Raw genomic sequence first — 22,519 nt, 5'->3', positions numbered from 1 at the left:
TCATATTATCCCCATTCTATTGTCATTACATTGGCTACCTGTTTAATTTCATATTCATTTAAAAATTCTGTTAACTACATACAAAGCTTTGAATGGTCTAGCTCCAAAGTACTTAAGTAACCTTCTGACATGCTATATTCCATCACATTCATTGCGATCACAAAATGCTGGCTTGTTAATAATTCCAAGAATTTCAAAATCCACAAAAGGAGGTATATCCTTTTTTGGCTTTCTTGGCTCCTCAACTATGTAATAGTCTCCCTAAGACTGTATAGGATGCAGACAGGATGCAGACACACTCACTCAGTTTAAGTCTAGACAAAAGAATCTATTTAGCCAGGTGTTCACATAATTTATACTTCAACTCCCATTTAGGCTGATTTAGTTAGGTCTGCCAGAACCAAGAACATCCATCATGATCTGTATCTCCGATTAATATTGAATGGCATCCATACCAATATTATAATTTTTAGTTTCCATGTCTCAACCTTGGAATTCATATCCCGAGGTTACCAGAGAGAGCCAGATCCAGCTCCATTACTGCTTGGTGTCGGACTCCACTGCTACGTGAAAGATGTAAATAAACTACAGCCCATGCCAGCCAGACATCACTTCGATCTTTTGACTTCAGAGGATGAACTGATGCCAACTCCAACTGTAAGACATTGGTTACTTCATATGTCACTGCCGGAACCTTGGATTTAGGATGGACCCCACTGAATCTCACCGAAATGGCCTGCAGGTTGAACTATGATGTACCTCATTAATCTCTGCCTGCATCACCTTTGTCTTTTGATGGACTACACTCTTGAAATTGAATACATAGACTATCATTCAATTGCCAACAAAAGCCTTCATCAGCCAACTAACAAAGGACAATTCATCAATGTGAATTTATGCAGTTAATCCAGGATGAACTTCAAAGACATAAGTTATTAAAGTTAAAGTAAAAAAAGTATATATTTATATATATATATATATATATATATATATATATATATATATATATATATATATATATATATATATACATATATATCCTTTTTACCTAAAAGTAAAAAACAATGGACCTTAACGCTTATTAATTTGACATTTCTAAAATCATGACTTGCACTGCACATAAATAACACATTTTGACATTATATTCATGTTGCTTAGCCAGAGGCTAACTGGCCCCCACAGTGAGCCTGGTTTATCTCAAGGTTATTTTTCTCCATTAACCAACATCTTACGGAGTTTTGTGTTCCTTGCAACAGTCATCTTCAGCTTGCACACAGGGGGTCTAAATACAATTATTATTTAATTATTTTATTTCTATACACAATTTACAATAATATTTTATCAAACTACACAATGATCACTCAAGGATTTATAGATATTAAATGTTTTGTTAATGCATGATTTTCTGTAAAGCTGCTTTAAAATGATGTGTGTTGTGAAAAGCACTATACAAATAAAAATGTCTTTACTTGACTTGATTAAATTGGGTCAATATAAACTCTTTAACATGAGAACAAACTGCTATGAACACAGTGTGTGTGTGAGTCACTTCTCAGTGACAAACAGCAGACCCCACGCCACGATTCATTAGAGATGACTGCTCCATCATCTCTCACCTCATAAGTGTGACACGATCACTTGTGTGTTGACAGACGTGAAGATATTGATCCAGTTTATTCAGAAGCTTTGATGCTGCTGCCTGTGAGGAACAAAGATTAAATCTAGCAGGAGAAGTTAATAGTGATATATGGTATCATGAGATACCAACATTGTATTTGATGATTATTTTTTTATGTTGCAAGGGTATAATGCTATAAATGTGGTTTATGTGGAAATTTCTAGTGTCCTCATAATTTAAATCGTTAAAAAATACATACTAAACAAGGTTTATTTATTTATTTTATGTAAAAATGCAGCAAATTTTTTGTGAGGGTTAAGTTTAGGGTTAGGGGATATAATCTGTAGTCTGTACAGAATAAAAATCATTATGTCTATAGAGAGTCCACATAAGGATGGCCGCACCAACATGTTTGTGTGTGTGTGTAGTAAATGGAGTAAAATAATCTGTTGAGGAGGTTATAAAATGTATCTGCTCTACAAAGAGAAAAATAACTTCAGAGTGTCTTGATTATCCAGTCGAATGTGGATTGTAAATCCACATTCTGTTTTCTTGGAATATGAATACAGTTGATCCAAATTTTCTGTCAGATCATAGCATTTGAAGGGCTGTTTTAGTGTCAGCCTCAGATTGCAGACCCACGGGCCCATGGGGCCATCTTGTTAGCTCAGGATCTAAGATAAGTGGGTGAAACACCATCAGGGCCCTGTGCTTTCCTTGTCTTTTGTTTTCAGAAGACACTGCACATCTCGTTTTCACAGAAAAAGATTGAGTAGCAGGAGGGGGGAGGAGGGTTTTTTTGCAGGAGGAGTTTATGTGAAGTGAAGGTCAAAGCAGGTGTGAGGTGTGAGACTGGTCCTTTCAAATCTAAAGTAGAACACATTCAATCCTCAGCCAGATGTTGGTCCCCTAAAGTGTTGAGGGTTGGAGTCCTGTAATTTGTAAATTGTTCATGCCACACCACACTGATGTAGTGTCGTTAGTTGTTTTTTATCTTCTGATTATCCACTCTGATTTCCTTATTCAATGTGTACCTCTGTAAGCATCCTCTTTGGTTTGACAAATTTTCTTGAGTTCTGTTGTAAACCACTGTTTGTCATTGTTGTATGTTAAAGTCCTAGTAGGAAAGCACATATACTCACAAAACACGAATATATGCTATGGTGTCTGGGGTCTCAAAAACACTCCAATCAGTGTAGTCAAAGCAGGCTTGTAGTTCCAGCTCTGATTCACTGCGCCACTTTTTACAGTCCTAACTACAGGCTTAGCAGATTTTAGTTTCTGCCTGTAGGTTGGAAGAAGTTGAACCAGACAATGATCAGAGAGTCCCAAAGCTGCTCTAGGTACAGAGCGATATGCATACTTTATTGTTGTATTGCAATGATCCAGTATATTTCTGTCTCTGGTTGGGCATGTAATATGCAGTTTGTATTTTGGCAGTTCATGTGTGAGATATACTATGAGATATAACTGATTCTGGATATTGTTGTTCCATGTCTGTGATTTGATCAGCCAGCTGTTCAAACAACTGTCTGCACTCGTGAGGTGGGATATAAACACTCACCAGAATAAACGCGGTAAACTCCTGCGGCGAGTAGAAAGTCTTACTGTTAATAAAAAGCACTTCCAAATTAGGACAGCACATCTTCTTAAACATTGTTACATCTGTACACCAACATTCATTTATATAAAAGCCTGTTCCACCACCTCTCGTTTTCCCCATTAAATCCGAGATGCAATCTGCTCTGAACAGCTAAAAGCCTGGCAGATGTAACACATTGTCCGGAATGGTTTCACTCAGCCAGGTTTCTGTGAAGCACAAGGCAGTAGAGGTTTCAGAGTCCTTGTTTGTACGGGTGAGGAGATGTAGTTCATCTGTTCTGTTAGGAACAGGGCAGAGATTCGACAGATGAATATTCAGCAGCGCTATTTGAAAGCAGTGCCGACGGAGCTTGACTAGATGCCAGCTTGTCTCCCTCACCTGTGTCTCTTGAACAACACAGCTGCGCCTCCAACTAAAATGTCCAGCAAAGCGTCCGAATAGTCAAAAACCGGGAAAAGATTGTCTGGTAGATGCTGCTGAATGTTCAGCAGTTCGTTCGTGGTAAAACTGATTGGAAAATAGATTACTAAACATAGGACAAACAAACAAAAACAACAAAAGAATTGGAGAGCTCCTCACCAAGGTGGCCATCCGTGGCGCCATCTTTCTGGTCTATATACTAACTTTAACACAAACTATATACTAACTTTACTAACATTTTATACAATAGATAGTCACTTCAGTCGTGACAATATTCACAATAAAGCAAGGGTTACCACATGATAAACATATTAAGGAAATAAAGGAAGTGTTCATTAAAACAGTATTATTATTTTTAAATACATCTAATAGAAATATATTACAATTCTAAAAATATATTACATTATGTTTTCAGTATGCGCAGATGTTGAATAACCATGATGTTCATTTGTTTATCTGTAATTGTAGGTATAATTCCAGCTTCCAAGTGCAATTATCAATGTTGTGAATCAATAAAGTTGCTGTGGAGATCAAGGTCACATTGAGGCTAGGTGATGTACTTTATGTCAGACATAACATCTATAGTATGTGTGGCTAATATCACAACTGTTGCTGTTGTAGTTTTTTGCCTTAATCTGTGAAGAATCACTCTCAAATTCTTAGGTTTTGATTCCAGAAAATTAGACTTTATTAATACAACCAATAAAGTCGAGTCAGTCTGCAGAGCAACTAACTAACTCTGGGTTCCGTTCACTTAAATACATCTCCTCAAACAAGGTTGGGCTTATCCTTTTTTTAAACATGCATTATCTATCATCCTCAGACTCTGATCTGACCATATTAGGAAGTAACAGAACCACCTTTGGAAGGGATAAATTCTCCCAGCAGTCATGAGAGCCCCCTACGTTAATGCTTACTCTGCACACACCTTCAAATGTCACACATATATGGAACACACATTCCTAAGGCCTTCATGCACACACAGTAAACTGTATGTTTGCCTGTCAGATATAACTGTGGTACAAATCAACAACGTTTACATTGATTATACCTGATAAAATCTCCTACATAGTCCATCATCTTTTTCTGAACATTAAACATTAAGTGTCACCATCATGAAGGCCTTCATTTAAGTCTAAAACAGTGTAATCTCCAGGTGCACAGAGGTAAGTAATGTTCCCTTTACAAAAGGCTTCACTACAATGTTGCGCTGCTAAGCGCTACGGGGGAGACACGTCTTAGTGTGACCAGCTGAATATGTATGCAACACGTCAATGAACATTGACTGGAATTTATAACCTCTGCCGATGTAATCATTGGACGCACCTGGCGCAGTGGCTATAAATAGATGCGTCACCGGTGCATCATCACACATTTCGTCTTCAGAGCCATTCTGTTATGTGTGCTTTCACAAATCTGTCAAACTTTCTTTCCTCTGTTAGGAGTTAGATTCCGTTAGGCAGTGTGCAGTTGATACCTTTTCTCCTTTCTGTTTCCTCTGAAAAGAAAAGAAAATACAAATATATATATATATATATATATATATATATATATATATATATATATATCGGTTATTTAAAAAAAAAAAAAGAGAGAAATGACTGAGAATCAGGGCAAACGATGCGTGTCTCCCTGTCTCCACTTTTTGCCCGAGACGGACACGCATCGGTTTTGTTTAATTTGTTTGGGGAAGAGCATGCTGCTCTCGCGTTGTGGCAGGGCGGGTGCGAGCATTGTGATCTGCTTTCGGGCAGAGTGCTTCGCGCTCGCCTCGCTCACTTCCGGGAGTCAGCGCCCACACTTCACTCGTGGGGCTCTCGCATGGATCTGGCGGAGGAGCGGGAGACGGGTTTTTCCCTTTCGCCCGCTCTCTCCACAGATCCAGCCGGTCCTTCCCGTGATCTTGAAGCGCGCTACGACGCCTCTTCAGTTCATGAGGAAGACCGCGACTCACTTGGTTCAGTGGAGCTACCCACCGCCGGGCATTCCGTGCTTGATAAACCAGCAGAGGAATTGCTCGACGTGGTTTCTCATGCTGTGGCCAAGCTTAAATTAGACTGGCCACGACAACAAGAGACCCCCAAACATTCCAAATTGGCAGATAGATTTTTGTCTGGTGGCCGGGGGAAGGGAATGCCTCATCAGTCCCTTCCCTTCTTTAATGATCTCCATGACGAGCTTTCTCGTTCATGGAAGAGACCTTATACTTCCCGTGTTCACGTGCCCTCGACGTCTATATATTCGACTATCGTGGGTGCTGAGGCACGGGGGTATTCGATGATGCCGCAGGTTGAAGAGACACTTGCGGGCTATCTCTCACCAGGCTCGGCGTCATCAATGAAAAGACCCTCACTCCCCACGAAGCCGTGCAAGACCACCTCCACGCTAGTGGGGAAGGCATATCAAGCGGCGGGTCAGGCTGGTGCTGCCCTGCACACCATGGCGGTCTTGCAGGCATACCAGGCCGATCTGCTTAAGGACCTGAGTGCAGGTTCCGCGCCCGACGAGGAAGCATTTTCTGAGCTTCGTCGAGCTACGGACCTGTCTCTTCGTGCGACCAAGCATTGGCCGGTCTATGTCCGCATTGGTCAGCACGGAGAGACATTTATGGCTCAACCTATCAGGCATCAAGGACAAAGATAAAACTTTTCTCCTTGATGCCCCAATTTCGCCGTCTGGGCTTTTCGGAGACGCTATTGACAACGGTTATCTCCAGGTTCCAGAAGGCAAAAAGCCATGAGGGAGCTGCTTGGGCAATTCTTCCTCGCCGCACTCAGGGGCGGGGCCATCGGCCACCCAGTCCCACCCCGGTGCTCTTAGAAGAGAGGCTCAAAAACAGAGCGTGGCGGGCTGTGCTCCCCCTCGTCAGGACTGGGGAAAGGCTCATCGCCCCAGACAGCCTCCAAAGCAAGATCTCAGGGCAGTTATCTCAAGGAGGAAAAACCCTGAGTGTCTTGCACTTAACCCAGTGGGGTAGCTCCCTCGGACGGGCGCGTGTTCTATTCACTACGCCCTCCCGGTACCCTCATCGAATCCTCTCCTTCCCGCCGCCTTTGGCGTTTTAGGAAGCAGAGGTTTCTAACTAAAAGTTGGGTGTACCGCTGTTCCTGCCTTATTTCAGGACGCGGAACACCTGACACCCCCTCAACAGGAAGTGTTCAAATATAATACCCACCTCGTAGATCCTGGCAGTGTGGAAACTTCTGCCGGATGTATTCTTTTCTGTGGGTCTTATAAGGGCATCAGGATTTAATTCACTCGCCGTTTTTTCCGTGCTTCAACAGTATGTTCCCACTACTGTGAACCGGATTTCTTCTTATGTAAAAAGAAAAATCAATCTCCTGGTTAAAGGGGCCACGGTATGTGTTCCCCTTCCAGAGAGAGAGTTAGGCTATTACACTACATACTTCCCGTTTCCCATGGAGGGTGAGGGGTGGCGTCTGGCTTAGGTCTTAAAGCTTGAACTACCCGTGGGTGTTCAAGTCCAAGATGATGCCTGTTAAGACGGTCGTGTCTCAAGCCCTACAACTCGTTCGGCTGGTCACCATCGATCTTATGACGCACTTCTATACTTCATTTAGATGTTCTGCCACAACATGGAAAGTTCCTGAGGTTCACTTTCGGGGGCAAAGTCTTCCAGGGTCAGGTTCTTTCTCTCAGCCTAGCCCTTTTTACCCGCACATTCACAATGCATGATGTAGTGCTGGCTCCTTGCGACTCCGGGGCATCTGCATTCTGAATTATGTAGACAACTGGCTGATCCTAGCGCAGTTACAGGAACTGGCAGTTCAGCACAGGGACATCGTCTCAGCTCATCTGTTTCTCTGGGGTTGAGGCTCAACGCCAAGAAGAGCATCCTCTCTCCCACTCAGAACACTGTCTATCGGGGCATCGCATGGAGTTCAATCTCAATGCGGGCACAACTGTCTCCCGCTAGTATTGAGTCCATTTAGATCACCCTGAGCAAAGTCAGGCTAGGTCAAGGTTGCACTGTTATCAGTATCAATGATTTCCAGGTCTCAGGGCGAAGGCGTCCACAGTGATCTCTCTGGACCTTCTGCTCATGAGACCGTTTTTGTTGTGGCCAAAAGCCAGGGGATTTCTTCCAAGGGCCAAGACCCCTAGGCTAAATAGGGTTACGCGCCTCAGGCTTCGTTCCCTTTCTATGTGGTTCAGACCCCGGTTTTCTGCCTTGGGTCCCACTCTAGGTGCGTCTTGTTGTCGCAGGCTGCTAACGACAGATGCCTCCCTGATGGGTGGGGTAGCGACCTTAAGTGGTCGTCCAGCTTAAGGGGATAGGAGGGTCATCAGCTCGGTTGTCACAGTCACTGTCTCGGGTTGATGGCTGTATTTCTGGCCCTGAAATACCTCCTCCTGAGGCTGCCATGTCTTGGTGCGGGTAGACAATGCAGTGGTAGCCTCTTACATAAATCATCAAGGAGTCCCACGTTCTTGTCAGCTGTATTTCTGACATGTTGGGTTCTCCTTAGGGCCCAGGGCAAGCTCCTGTCACTCAGGTAGTTATATCCCTGGATGCCCGTATATGGGAGCAGATTTACGGTCCAGACAGAAAATACCAACGGGGGAGTTAAGAACTCCACCCTAAGGTAGTAGTTGCCCAGAGTTCACCAGCAAGGGTTTTTGCCTCTTACTGATAGCACCACGCTGGCTGAACAGGGCTTGGTTCTCGGAGCTAATCTCTTCCCTCGACGGCTCGCCTTTGGCGGTGCCGAACAGGAAGGTTCTTCTGTCTCAGGGACAGGGCAATGTTTCATCCCTGCCCCAAATTGTGGAATCTTTCATGTTTGGCCCCTAAGGGTACCAACTGAGGGACACAGGGCTCTCTCCTGAGGTTATCGTGACCTTTTTTAAATGCCGGGCTTTTTCTACTTGGAACAAGTTTGGGTGAGATCTTAGGGCAGAAGAGGACCTCTTCGCCTCTATGAATAGCGCAATGTCTCCTCGACTTCTCCCTGAAATCACCCAGCCCCCTTGGGTCTGGACGTTAAAACACATACATGACCCAGAATGCGTCTGTATGCGTTTCTTTCCCCGGTTTCTCTGCTCCCGGGTGTCTTGGCAATGTTCACCAGCAAGTGTCTTGCCTCCTATTAATGGCGCTGCGCTGGCTGAACAGGATATGTTTCTCGGAGTTAATATCTCTCCTCGACGGTTCGCCTTTGGCAATTCCAATCAGGTAGGACCTTCTTTCTCAGGCTCAGGGGGCATATTCATCCCCGGCCCGAACTGTGAAACCTTTCATGCTTGGCCCCTGTAGGGTACCAGCTGAGGTTCACAGGGCTTTCTCCTGAAGTTATCGAGACCATTGCAAGTGCTAGGGCTCCCTCCCTTGGAACTGATCTGGGTAGATTTTACAGGGCAGAAGAGGACCTCTTCGCCTCTGTTGATATCGCAATGTCTCCCCTACTTCTCCCCGAGTCACCCAGTCCCCGGGGTGCTGTTCGTGGTGCCGCATACATGGCAAAAATGCGCCTGCATGCATTTCCTTCTAATAAGTTCAAATTACAGAACCAGCTAACTGCCAGTTTGCTTCAGTTCTGGATTTTCTGTGGAAAGAACTGTCAGCGGGCACTTGCCTCGCCACTGCCAGGTTCTATGTGGCCTCCACTTCGGCTTGCCACGCCTTGGTGGGCGGGGTGCCCTCTAAGAGGCATCCTTGCTAGGACCTCTTCATAGGGTAAGACCCCCCTTTTTTAAAACCTCTAGAGTCAGCGTTTGGTAGACTTCTGACTCTCAAGATGGTTTTTCATATGGCAATTACATCTCTAAGGAGACTTGGGTAACTACAGGCTCTGTCTCTTTTGCCGGCCTGTTTTGAGTTGTAACAGGTAGGACCAAGAGCATTCTTTGCACCCTCACCCTGACTGCCTGCCCAAGGTGCCTTTCTCGACCCTTGGCCAGTCATTCTCTAAGCCTTCTGCTCCCTGCCGTTTGTAAATGCCGGAGCAGCTAAAGACTACTCAGACTTTGTCCAGTCTGTGCTCTTCAGAATTATGTCCACCGCACTTGCTAGTGGCGTAAAGTCAGGGCAGCAGTTCTTCACTTTGAAGCCGTGACCGGGTTGTCACTTTGGGTGAGGGACCTTACTGCCCAGGCCTACTAGGCGCGTGGTCAAGCTTCGCCAGTAGGTTTTAGGGCGCACTCTACCAGAGGGCTCTCCTCCTATAAAGCCTTTGCTAGAGGTCTCCCTCTGCAGAAAGTTTGTGGTGCGGCAGGTTGGTCCTCTCTGCGCACATTCATTAAACTTTTATGGTCTGGATGTTCTTGCCACTCTAGGTTCTTACGCCCTTGAGTTGACACTGAACAAGTCTGTGATGCGGAAGGCTGGTCCTCTCTGCACACATTAATCAAATTCTCTTGGTTTAGATGTTTATGCTACTCCGGGCTCTTACGCCCTTGACTCGACATCTCAAGCTCATGTCTGAGACCTCTCGCGTTTTTGTGAGCACACCACAACCGTAGGGGTCCGGACAGCCCCAAGTGCGGCGGTGTGGGTATTGCGTTCCCCGTAGCGCTTAGCAGCGCAACATTGCAGTGAAGCCTTTTGTAAAGGGAACGTCTCGGGTTACATGTGTAACCCTTGTTCCCTGAAAAAGGCGGAACGAGATGTTGCGCTGCTTTACCACACTGGGACGTCCCAGGACTGCTCTTCAGACGAAATATCTGATGATGCACCGGTGACGCATCTATTTATAGCCACTGCGCCAGGTGCGTCCAATGATTACATCGGCAGAGGTTATAAATTCCAGTCAATGTTCATTGACGTGTTGCATACATATTCAGCTGGTCACACTAAGACGTGTCTCCCCCATAGCGCTTAGCAGCGCAACATCTCGTTCCGCCTTTTTCATGTAACCCGAGACGTTTTTTGTGTCAGAACAGAAAAGAAAGAAAATGTCTGAGGCTAGTGACTCTCGACAAACTTTTGAATAGAAAAAGGGGCTTTCGATTACTTCCTGGAGTGCTGAGAGCTGATTGGATGTGTGTGTGTGAGGAGGGATTGTATCCCTGCATTGTGAGAGCAGGACAGGAGATAATTAGCTTTCACAGTGAATTACTGCTCTCAGTTTGAGCCGATAAACACAGAATTCTTTACATGCAATGCTGTGCACACACACACACACACATATGAAGTCAAGTGGCAAAGGCAAGTAAAATGTGGCATTGGCATGAAATGTTATGTTTTCGTTTTTAGAAACTGTCATCTTTATGCATTACTGTGTACTGGTCTCTCATTGTGCCTATTTTTTGTCATTATTATTCAATGTACTTAACCAATGTCTTTGTTTTAATTGGTTATTTGGTTGTGGTATCCTGTAGGGCTCTTTGAAATAACTATATATATATACACTGTGCATCCGGAAAGTATTAATAGTGCTTCACTTTTTCCATATTTTGCAGCCTTATTCCAAAATGGATTAAATTAATTATTTTCCTGAAAATTCTATAAACAATGCCCCATAATGACAACGAGAAAGTTTGTTTGAAATCTTTGCAAATTTATAAAAAAAAAAAACACACAAAAAAAAAAAAAAAAAACACATGTACTTAAGTATTAAGCACCTTTGGCACCAATTACAGCCTCAAGTCTGTTTGTGTATGATGCTACAAGCTTGGCACACATATTTTTGGACAGTTTCTCCCATTATTCTTTGCAAGACCTCTCAAGCTCCATCAGGTTGGATGGGGAGCATCAGTGCACGGCCATTTTCAGATCTCTCCAGATATGTTTAATCGAGTTCAAGTCTGGGCTCTGGCTGGGCCACTCAAGGACATTCACGGAGTTGCTTAGGGTCGTTGTCCTGTTGGAAGATGAAACTTCGCCCCAGTCTGAGATCCAGTCTGAGTGACCATCGGGTTCTTGGTCACCTCCCTGACTAAGGTCCTTCTCCCCTGATCGCTCAGTTTGGCCGGGCAGCCAGCTCTAGGAAGAGTCCAGGTGGTTCCAAACTTCTTCCATTTACAGATGATGGAGGCCACTGTGCTCATTGGGACCTTCAATCCGGCAGAAATTATTCTGTACCCTTCCCCAGATCTGGGCCTCGAGGTCTACAGACAATTCCTTGGACTTCATGGCTTGGTTTGTGCTCTAACATGCACTGTTAACTTTGGGGCCTTATATAGACAGGTGAGTGCCTTTCAAAATCATGTCCAATCAACTGAATTTACCACAGGTGGACTCAAGTTGTAGAAACATCTCAAGGATGATCAGTGGAAACAGGATGCACCTGAGATCAATTTTGAGTGTAAAGGCAAAAGCTGTGAATACTTACATACATGTGATTTTATTGTTTTTTATTTGTAATAAATTTGCCATGATTTCAAACAAATTTCTTTCACATTGTCATTATGCGGTATTGTTTGTAGAATAGTGGAATATTTGAGGAAAATAATGAATTCAATCCATTTTGGAATAAGGCTGTAACATAACAAATTGTGGAAAAGGTGAAGCGCTGTGAATACTTTCCGGATGCACTGTATATATATATATATAAATAATAGTACAGAACATTTAAAATGCATTACATTACTTAGGCACACACGTTCAGCATTAAAAAATAAAAAAAGCGGCTTTAGAATGCAATATATTGTTTATTTCCATATTATTGAACATAAGCCAATTACTGGCCTACAGTTCACAGCAAGCCATTTTGTAATTGAATTTGTCCGAGATTTATTAGATGGACTTGTCTAAGGACCCGTCAATGTAAACCTGCATCAGATGGACGCTTTTGGAGCATTTTGGTTGCGTTGCGTCATAATCATACTGTTATTTGGTCACTGTGTCAAGTTAAAGTTTGAAACATAGAAAAACACATCTTGAGATTTCTGCCTACAGATTTGCACTCCATTAACCTGTGTTTGTACACAAGAACACTTTCTCATCTTGGCCCTGTCCCAAAGGGCACCCTCAACCCTTGCAGTCTTCCTCTGAGTGCAGACTTTGATGATGTAAGAGAGTGCAGACCGATGGAGCACTAGTCAGCAAGTCAATGAGGGGCAAGAGTGGTAAAAGTGTGCATTTGGGACAGACTTTAAGACTTCAATCAGATGACGCATTTTTTACATCGTTATTATTTATTATATAAAAAGTCATGGCATTGATAGATAGGGTAAAGGAACACACTTTAAACTCACTATTGGATATTTTTTTTTATTAAATAATTTCAAGCAACACACTGACAATAAAGCATTAGATAATAAAGAACCTCAGAAAAACAAAGCGCACATATGACTACAGCAAAAAAATATTACATTGTTTTATATCTTTAGAGAACAAATAAACATTATTCAGACACATGGATGGTTACAGGCAGGTACATAGAACACAGTAAAATGTATAGAAACAACGAATGTTGCTATATCAATAAATATAAGCAATCATACAAGCTACAGCCATGTGCATTAAATTATTATTTCCTGTCTTGAAATTTTAGATACTCACAATAATTCTAAAATCCTCTTTGAAACAACAATAACAATAAACTGAATAGGAGTAATCATCAGATTTAAAAGTGATTCTATATCCTATATCCGCCGTTGACAATCAGAAAAAGCGATTATTAAAATAACATGTCTGCCATGTTTTTTTCCTCCAGCTCAGAAACTACAGTCCTCTGTGATTGGTCGAGAGGATCAGCAGCAGTGACTGTTGGGTAGTAGTCCGCTGTGGAGCCTGCTCTGATGCAGGCTCAGCCGAAGGATACATTGAGGTTGCAAACGGGGCACTTGCAAGCACCCCTTGGAGAGCTAAAACTTCAAATAGGACACCTTGCGGTCTCGTGGACATTGCAGGAACACACAAATGAAGGCCAAGAGACTGCAAGTCCACATCAAGTGAGCTATTTGGGACAGGGCCCTTTTGTTGTCTGCCCACAGTTTGTTCTCTGTCTATTTGAGCTGCGCATTGCCTATACAGCAAGTTTTGCTTACTGCCCCCTGGAGAAAACAGGTGGTACCCCATGCTTAAATTGCTTATATGGATGGAATATTCCTTATTACACGCCGATGATGATTAACAAACATTAACGTTACATTTCATATAATTAATCGCACTGAATTAACGCATTAAATCGACAGCCCTATCAAAAATACATTTTTCCTGATACGTATTTTTTGTCCAAGATAGCACAAAAAGTCTGCATGAATGATGTTTACTCAGAAGAGGATTTTTTTTTTAACTCATATCTTCCAGATTTGTGTTGTTTTTTTCTTTGTCCAGACTTCTGGAATCAATAATTAGTGAAGATCACTGGATATGGTGTTTAGTAAGTTGTATAATTATATATCATGAGAAGTCATGGTTTAATCATTTGAGTGTCTGATTTAAATTGAAGTATTACGGGATCAATAAATCATTAACCATATACTGCCATACAAGCATATGACAATGTAATTTATTATAATTAAAAGTAATTGAGTTTTGTAATCTGATTATGTAAACCAGATTACATATAATCTGTGACTACCAGCACTGTTCACTAGCCTATCCACCTTTTTCCTGACCAACCACTTGGTGGCGCTATGATGATTCTGATTGCTGCTAGACTGTTCTCTGGTTCCGGTTTCTATAAGAAACAATATTAAAAATACTAAAACGAGTGATCCAGATGGAGAATAATAACCATTTAAAGTATTAGTTGGAACAAAAATTATTTCCGGCTTCAAAAAAAAAATTTTTTTTAGAAGTGATGTTAGCATTTTTTATATAAACTAAAATATTGCCAAATGTTTATGGAAAATCAGATTATCTAAAAGTTGGCTTGAAAAGACAAAAGACTTTTGCAGACTGTATCTGTCAATTTACATTTGTGTGTTGATGGATGGCTCTTGACCTATCCAATATGGCGGATGCACCGATGTATCATGGTCCATAGAAACAGCTGCTAATACAATATCTACATATAGATATCTATGGGTTAGGCTGTGTACGGTTGCCAAGCAACATAACAACTTGCCGCATTAACATTGAATCAGTGGTCACAGTTGTAAATATCAGCTTTATAAGAGGCCATTCACACTGCATTTGTCTAGACATATATCTTTGCCCGTTGTGCCATGTCTCTGTTTTTTTTAGCATATTGCACAGTAGCACTGTGTTTTTTGGATGGCATATCAAGTAAAACTAACTCCAGTTACGTTTGTCAAGACACCTGCTTTCTGTCATATCCGTTGCGCTGCATCTAGCTTTTTTTAGAATAAGTACGTATTTGGTCTGAACAGCCCATAACAGCTTCAAATATGGCTGCTAGAAATCTCAATTTAGAAATAAATCTGTTTTTATAAAGTTATTTTGGACGCTTCACACAGACAAACATTGTTAACATGTTTTGGTTGTATAAATACTAAAAAATATGAAGCATACTTAAATACACGGTCTTGGGCAAAAATAAACAAATAAACATGAAAATTATCATTGTAAAGGGATTTAGATGGGCAAGGAGGAGGCGAGAACTGGATTGAAAATATAAATAATAGTTTAATGAGAAACTTAAACAAAAGACACAAACACACACATGACGGACATGCCCGTAAACAATCTCTCTCTCCCACACCATCTTCCGCAGTCAGTCTTTATCCCTCTCAGAGGCTTGATTAGCCTGAATGGGGACCGTGTGAGAATCACCACCTGGCCCCACCCTCCACCCTGCAACAATCATCTTTCTAAAAATACTCACTCTCTGTATATTAATAAGTTACATTAAATGCATTAGTAAAAAAAAATAAAAAAGTTAAAAAGTATTTTATTTCTGTAATTTTATCTTTGATTATTGTCAATTAATTTATTGCCAATGTGATTTGGCCATAAATATCTGCTTATGTGCAAAGTCCATCACACATGACTTTTGCCCACCCCAGCCTTCTCCTTATTGTGACATCCAGTCAGATAATAATTAAACCTGTATTCTTTCTCTGTCTTTGTATCAGAAGTACCACCAGATTACTTTATTTCACTCATAAAGGCTAGATAAGCCACACACATGTGAATATGCATCATTGGGTATAGAGCTCAAGATCTAATTTTGCAACGTGAAACAATTTTTTGCTTGCACGTGCAGACGTTATTAATATTATCACAGCATGATCAGAGATAGTAGGATGTTTTACATGTTGGCAGGATATATAAGGGCATACGACATGAGTTCGGGCATGTAATGCATACAGATTGTGCATTCTGTCAGTTGTATTAATAGTATACACAGCTAATCATTTTTGGTTAACAGCATGTTCTAGGAAAGCTAGTTTTTTTTTGTTTCCCAGAACATTCCCAGAATGGATATTCTAGCGTTCTCTTTTGGTTAGCAGGAAAGTTTTCATTTTTTGTTTGTCACGAATAATAGAACATTCCCTGTAGGCTTGGAGATCTTTCCCTAACATTTTACAAACCTCTATATTCTGATATCCTCTCTGCAACCCTGCTGTACGTCAATAATAATAATAAAATTAATTGTCCTGTTCTGATCCATTGATTAATAAATCAATAATTTTATTTAAACACCTCATCAACTCTACAACGTTCTTGAAAGGTTAGTTCATACATATATATATATATATATATATATATATATATATATATATACACATATAATAAATCCTAACAATAATGTTGTCAAAAATACCTCCATTCAATGTTTTGGGAACATTAGTTTATGGTTATAAAAATATAGAACCTAAAGAGAACATTTCTTTCATGTCAGGAATTGGTTCCCAAAAAATTAACAAAAGGGAACAATACACTAATGTTAGAGGAACATTCTGTGTTTGCTGTGCAGGGTTGTGGACTTGAGTCGCTTGACTTGGACTTGACTTGCGACACGACACTAATCTAAGAAGACTTGCGACTCGATTTGGACTTTCACAACAATATTTTGCGACTTGACTTGGACTCTGTCACGTTCCTGTGTGTCTGCCCTATGTTCTCTGTTTCACCCATCACGTTTATTTCACGTTTCTGTGTTGTCTGCCCCGTGTTGTCTGTTTCACATGCCACTTCCGGTCCGTGTTTTCTGTTTCACTCAGCACGTCACATTCCATGTCACGTTTTCCTTGTTGTCCGCCTGTATAAACTACAATTCCCACAATTCCTGGCCTCTCTCACTGCCTGCACTCTTCTTTGTTCTCACCTGTGTCTCGTTTAGTCTTCATTGTGTTTGTGTATTTAAACCCTGGTTCTTTGTTTAGTGACTGTCGATTGTTGAATGTTGATGTGTCGTTTCATGCTCACTGTTCCCGCTCCCTGATGTTCACTCTTGGTCTTCTTATTCTCTGGATGTTTATTCGTGTTCGTTCGGCCCTTCGTGGATGTTTCCCCAACCCGTGTAGCTTCTTTATGTTCGTCCGTGCTTTAGTTTTATTTTCCCATTGTGGACTGTTCTTTTGTTCCTGTGTTTGTTTATTTTATTCAAGTTTGCTAATAAACCTGCATTTGGATCCGCACCTCCTGTCTGCCTTCCCCTGACTTCCCAGCATTACAGACTCGAGCTCTCTGAATTGGAAAGACTTTATAACTTCTAAAACCAAAGATCAGAATTGTACATTTAAAAATGTGCAACAAATCAACGATTCATTTCCCAATAAACAATTTATTTGGTTTTCAAATCTGCATTTGCACATCCACACTCCACATTCAACCAATCAGAGGACCAACTTCTGTGAGACTAGGACCAAGTTTGAAGATTGCGCATTCAAGTACGACACAGTCAAAATGATACCAAAGGTAATTTAATGTGGATTTAATGAATACAATATTGAAAGCAACATAATGATTGCAATGTGTAGAAGCAGTGTATACAGATGCTATATCAACAACGTCCAATTTTGTGAGGCATCTGAAAACCCAAAGACAGAGGTAAATTGAGATTATTAACTGTTACATGTCAGCTGTGGTTCAGCAGCATTTAACTTTTCATGTTAGCTGGGTTAGCTAGCTAGCTACTTTGTTCCACAGAGCTCAGTGTACTTCAACTACAGTTTTGGAATTATTTAATTTGCCTGTCTCCTTGCTGAAACCAGCTAAAAGATACACTGTGGACCAACGAAAGTTGCCACACGTCCTTTAAAATACAGGATCATCCCATATTTAAAGATGAAGATGATGCGTCCCCTAAAGAATCATTACAGGATGCGATTTATGCTGGACAGATGGTGTCGTGGCTAAATAATTACAGATCATTAATTTAATATGCCCTTCAAGTGGAGTCAAAAATATTGTACATACGAGTTACGATCACAAGAACGATCAAGCAAAGTCTTACTTGCTAGTGGGAAACTCAGAATTCTAAATGATACATGAGTTATCGAGATGGGATGTTGGAAGGGGAGTTGACAGGAAAGATGACAGAAACTAATGATTTTTCACCAATATTTCAACTTCTGTACTTTATTTAATTAATATTCATTTGTTATATATGACACCCAACTAGTGACTCACCAATAATTTGTTAAATACCATGCATTTTTAAATCATATATGTCATTATGCTAATGTATTCATTTATGTTTATGTTATTTATACAGAAAAATAGCTTTTTCCGTGTCATTCATTGTGTATTTGCTTGAGTTTGGTTTCTTACGTATTTTGTTTCCCAAATGAATGCGACATATCGTTGTAACAAATGCCCGACTCAGAGCTACAAGCTTCCTTGGTCCACTTGAAGGCAGCATAACAACAAGTAGAAGATTTTGCCTATGGTGAATAAGGGGTCGTCTGAAAACTCCACACATTGTGCTAAAACAGGCTGATACTGTGGAGTGTGTAATTACTATAGTAATTATTACTCTTGACACTAATTTGGGCAAAGAGCACTAATGACTTGTTTAAGACTTGACGCTTAAAGTTGAGGCCTTGGGACTTGACTTGAGACTTTAATGCAAAGACTTGAGACTTACTTGTGACTTGCAAAACAATTACTTTCTCCCAACCTCTGTTGTTGTGGATACAGTGCTTGGTAAATTACTCAAAAAGTAATCCAATACAAATTACACATTATTTCTAAAAATTTTAATCACCTTATGGGAAAAATAAACATAACTTGCAAGTACTCATTAAAGACTTTTTTTTTAAATGTCACAGAAATTCAAAAAGACACATGAACATGATGTTTTAAATGTATTCTCCAAAAAAATAAATCTGTTTTTTTTCAATTGACTTCATTAAAATAAACTAAAGCAACACAGTTCTAGAACATTTAGTCACAACTTGATTGGATTGTTTTCTATCCATGATTTTTTTTAGAAAGAAAGTTTACTTCCATCCATTTGAGTGGCACTACAATATATTTTTGACGGCACATTATCCTGCTGAAAGAGGCCACTGCTATCAGGGAATACCATTGTCATGAAGGGGTGTACCTGGTCTGCAACGATGTTTAGGTAGGTGGCACGTGTCAAATTGGCATTCTCATGAATGGCTGGATCCAGGGTTTCACAGCAAAACATTACATAGGGCATCACACTCTCTCTACCTACTTGTTGTCTTCCACAATGCATCCTAGTGCCATCACTTCCCCAGGTAAATGGCGCACACGTACATGGAGGTCCACGTGATTTAAAAGAAAACAGGACTCATCGGACCAGGCGACCTTCTTCAACTGCTCCACGGCTTATGGTGGTGGACAAGGTCATCATGGGCACTCTGATGGGTCTGCGGCTACGCAGCTCCATACGCAGCAGGGGGCGATGCACTGAGTTGTGACACATTCCTCTGTTAATTATCATTAACATTTTCTGTGACTTGTGGCACATCAGACATTTAGTCGGTTCAGACCAGACAGGATAGACTTGGTTGCCCTCACGCATCGATGATCCTTGGGCGCCCAACACCCTGTCTCCAGAGTGTGGTTTATCCCTCCTCGGCCCACTGTCAGTAGGTACTCACCACTAATGTACGGGAGAACCCCACAAGCCTTGCTGTATCAGAGATGCTCTGACCCAGTTGTCTGGCCATAACAATTTGGCCCTTATCAAAGTTGCTCAGGTCATTACTCCTGCCCATTTCCCCTGCATTCAACATGTTGACTATGAGAACTGATTGTTCACTTAACCATCTAATCTACCCAGACCTTGACAGATCTTTAACTAATTTCCTGCACATGGTAAAACTCATATCTCCTTCACTTTTGTACTGAATCTATTTCACCACAGCCAACTCCAAATCTATTCATTCACACATGGACCTGCAGTTCCAATTCAATTCTGGTACCTGAAACTAGAACTGGCAATTCAATCCAGGGTATTGATTCCTTCAGTTTGGGACCTGCTGTCAGCAGTGATGGCTGCTTGCGTTGCTCTTTACCTGATATGGCCATTAAAGCTTGACCGCAAGCTTAGGCACATCTGGAAAAACCGCCATGCCAGCTCATTGTGGCTCATTGTGCTAGTTTGAGATAAAGCATGATGCCGTGAGCAGTAGTTGTAACTGTCATTTTCCATAGTAGTTCTCAATTACTATGTTCCCAAGTAGTTTTCATCAGGGTTAAAAGTGAGCTATTAGGCACAAGAGTATGCATCAATTTTGAGTTCTTAACAATAGACACTACTGGTCAGCATAGCCCCTTCATGTAATGCTTGCTGTAGAAGTGATATACTGATATGATACCTTTTCAGGGTAAAAAAGAGGGTGGTTAGGGAGAGGTGAATTTAGTGAATGGATTGAACTCTGCTCAATCTCTCAATTAAACATCTATAGTATGGAGTTAAGAGGCTGTCTACAATGAGGTCTTGAACTGTAGCTGTTAATGTTTTTGCAGTGTTTTAAAAGAGCATTGCATGTTTAATTAAAGTTAGACTCAATCAACAGAATTCATGGCAACAATACAATCACATTTTAATCAAACTGCACAATGATGACTCTAAGACATTACAGAAATGCAGCTTCATTTTCTGTTATAGCATACATTTCTGTAAAGCTGCTATGAAATGATGTATGTTGTGAAAAGTGCAATACAAATAAAAATGACTTGACTTGTGGCAGAATATTGTTTACAACAAAACACAATTTACACTCATCCCTTGTTTTTTTTATATACAGTATATATATATATATATACACACACACTGGCTGCCAGATTTTGATCTTATGGAAAGAAATTGGTACTTTTATTCACCAAAGTGGCATTCAATTGATCACAATGTATAGTCAGGACATTAATAACGTGAAAATACCCTGTAATCTGATAAATTAAGTCAAGCTTTTATTTGTCATTGTAGAAGTACAACAAAATGATTGTCTTACACTGGCTGTTGTATATATTTAGAAAAGAGTGTAAAATAAATAAATAATAATGCAGGGATATATAAAATCTAGGAATATCTAAATATACAGGAATGCAGGAAAATAGAAATATATAACAAATAATAATATTCATGAAGGTGCTTGAAATGATTAATCATAGTGAATGAGGAAGTGCAGAACATTGTTTGTGCAATCAAATCTTTGCGTGGAGTATGACGCATATGTTCAGGAAGATACAGTGTACGATGGTGTGCTAAGTGTTCACAGTAAAATAGAGATATACAATTATATAACAATTTTAGACCAGTGAAAAATATTTTAGTCATAAACACTTTACTCAAGGACACTTTTATCCAAAACAACTTACAAAAGAGGAAATATATGAGGCAGTGCTGATTATTGTTGTGCAAAAACAATTCTTGTGACACTTTAGACACTTACAATGGAAGTGAATGGGGCCAGTCTATACACTACACTATTACTGTACATCTGAACTACTACGGCATTTTGCACTGGTCTAAAATGCATCTGATCTACTAATTTTGTGCACCTTCATGTTAACTTTTAATAATCATTTGAACTAATACTATTTGTTGTATATCTCTATTTTACTGTGAACACTTAGCACACCATCGTACATTGGACCTTCCACAGCATGTGCATCACACTCCACGCAAAGATTTGATTGCACAAACAATGTTCTGCACTTCCTCATTCACTATGATTAATAATTTCAAGCACCTTCATGCATATTATTATTTGTTGTATATTTCCATTTTCCTGCATTCCTGTATATTTAGATATTCCTAGATTCTATATATCCCTGCATTATTATTTTTATTTTTTTCTAAATTTATACAACAGCCGTGGAAGGCAATCATTTTGTTGTACTTGTACAATGACAATTAAAAGCTTGACTTGACTCACCAGATTACAGGGTTTACCGATATTGCATATTCATATATGATTTAAATACATGTAAAAAAAATAGGTTGCCACGTCAAGGACAAAACCAAATCCACTAAATATTCCACTAAAATTAAATGAATATGCCCAGTCTGTCTGTCTGTCTGTCTGTCTGTCTGTCTGTCTATCTATCTATCTATCTATCTATCTATCTATCTATCTATCTATCTATCTGTCTGTCTGTCTGTCTGTCTGTCTCTCTGTCCGTCTGTCCGTCCGTCCATCCGTCCGCTAACAAAAAGAACAAACAGCTTACAAAATGAGAAGCTTTACTCAATTTCAACTAACTAATTTCTCCATGTCAAATGTCAATCCTCTGATCATAAAACAATGCAACTTAATAAAGTTTTAAAGAGGCCCATAAATGACAAGTAATTACTTCATTATAATGTACTTAGTCTGCCGAATCATTTTATGTTTCTAAGCTCTACTCCAATACATCATTAAAAAGTAATGGCACTTTTCAGGCTTAAATCTGAACGTCTCAAGAAACCAGTCTTGTCTAATTACTTCTTTGAAACATTTTGAAAGAGTTCATGCAATATTTTTGGGAAAGAAAGTATCTTGCAAAATAGTTTTCATTCAACATAGATGTGGGACAAAAACGATCTGAAACTGCTTGCAGGGGGAAATTCATTCGATATCTTAAAACAGCAAAG

Source organism: Xyrauchen texanus, chromosome 21 (assembly GCF_025860055.1).
Source record: "Xyrauchen texanus isolate HMW12.3.18 chromosome 21, RBS_HiC_50CHRs, whole genome shotgun sequence".
Classification (NCBI taxonomy): Eukaryota; Metazoa; Chordata; class Actinopteri; order Cypriniformes; family Catostomidae; genus Xyrauchen; species Xyrauchen texanus.
This window is presented reverse-complemented; position numbering follows the sequence as displayed.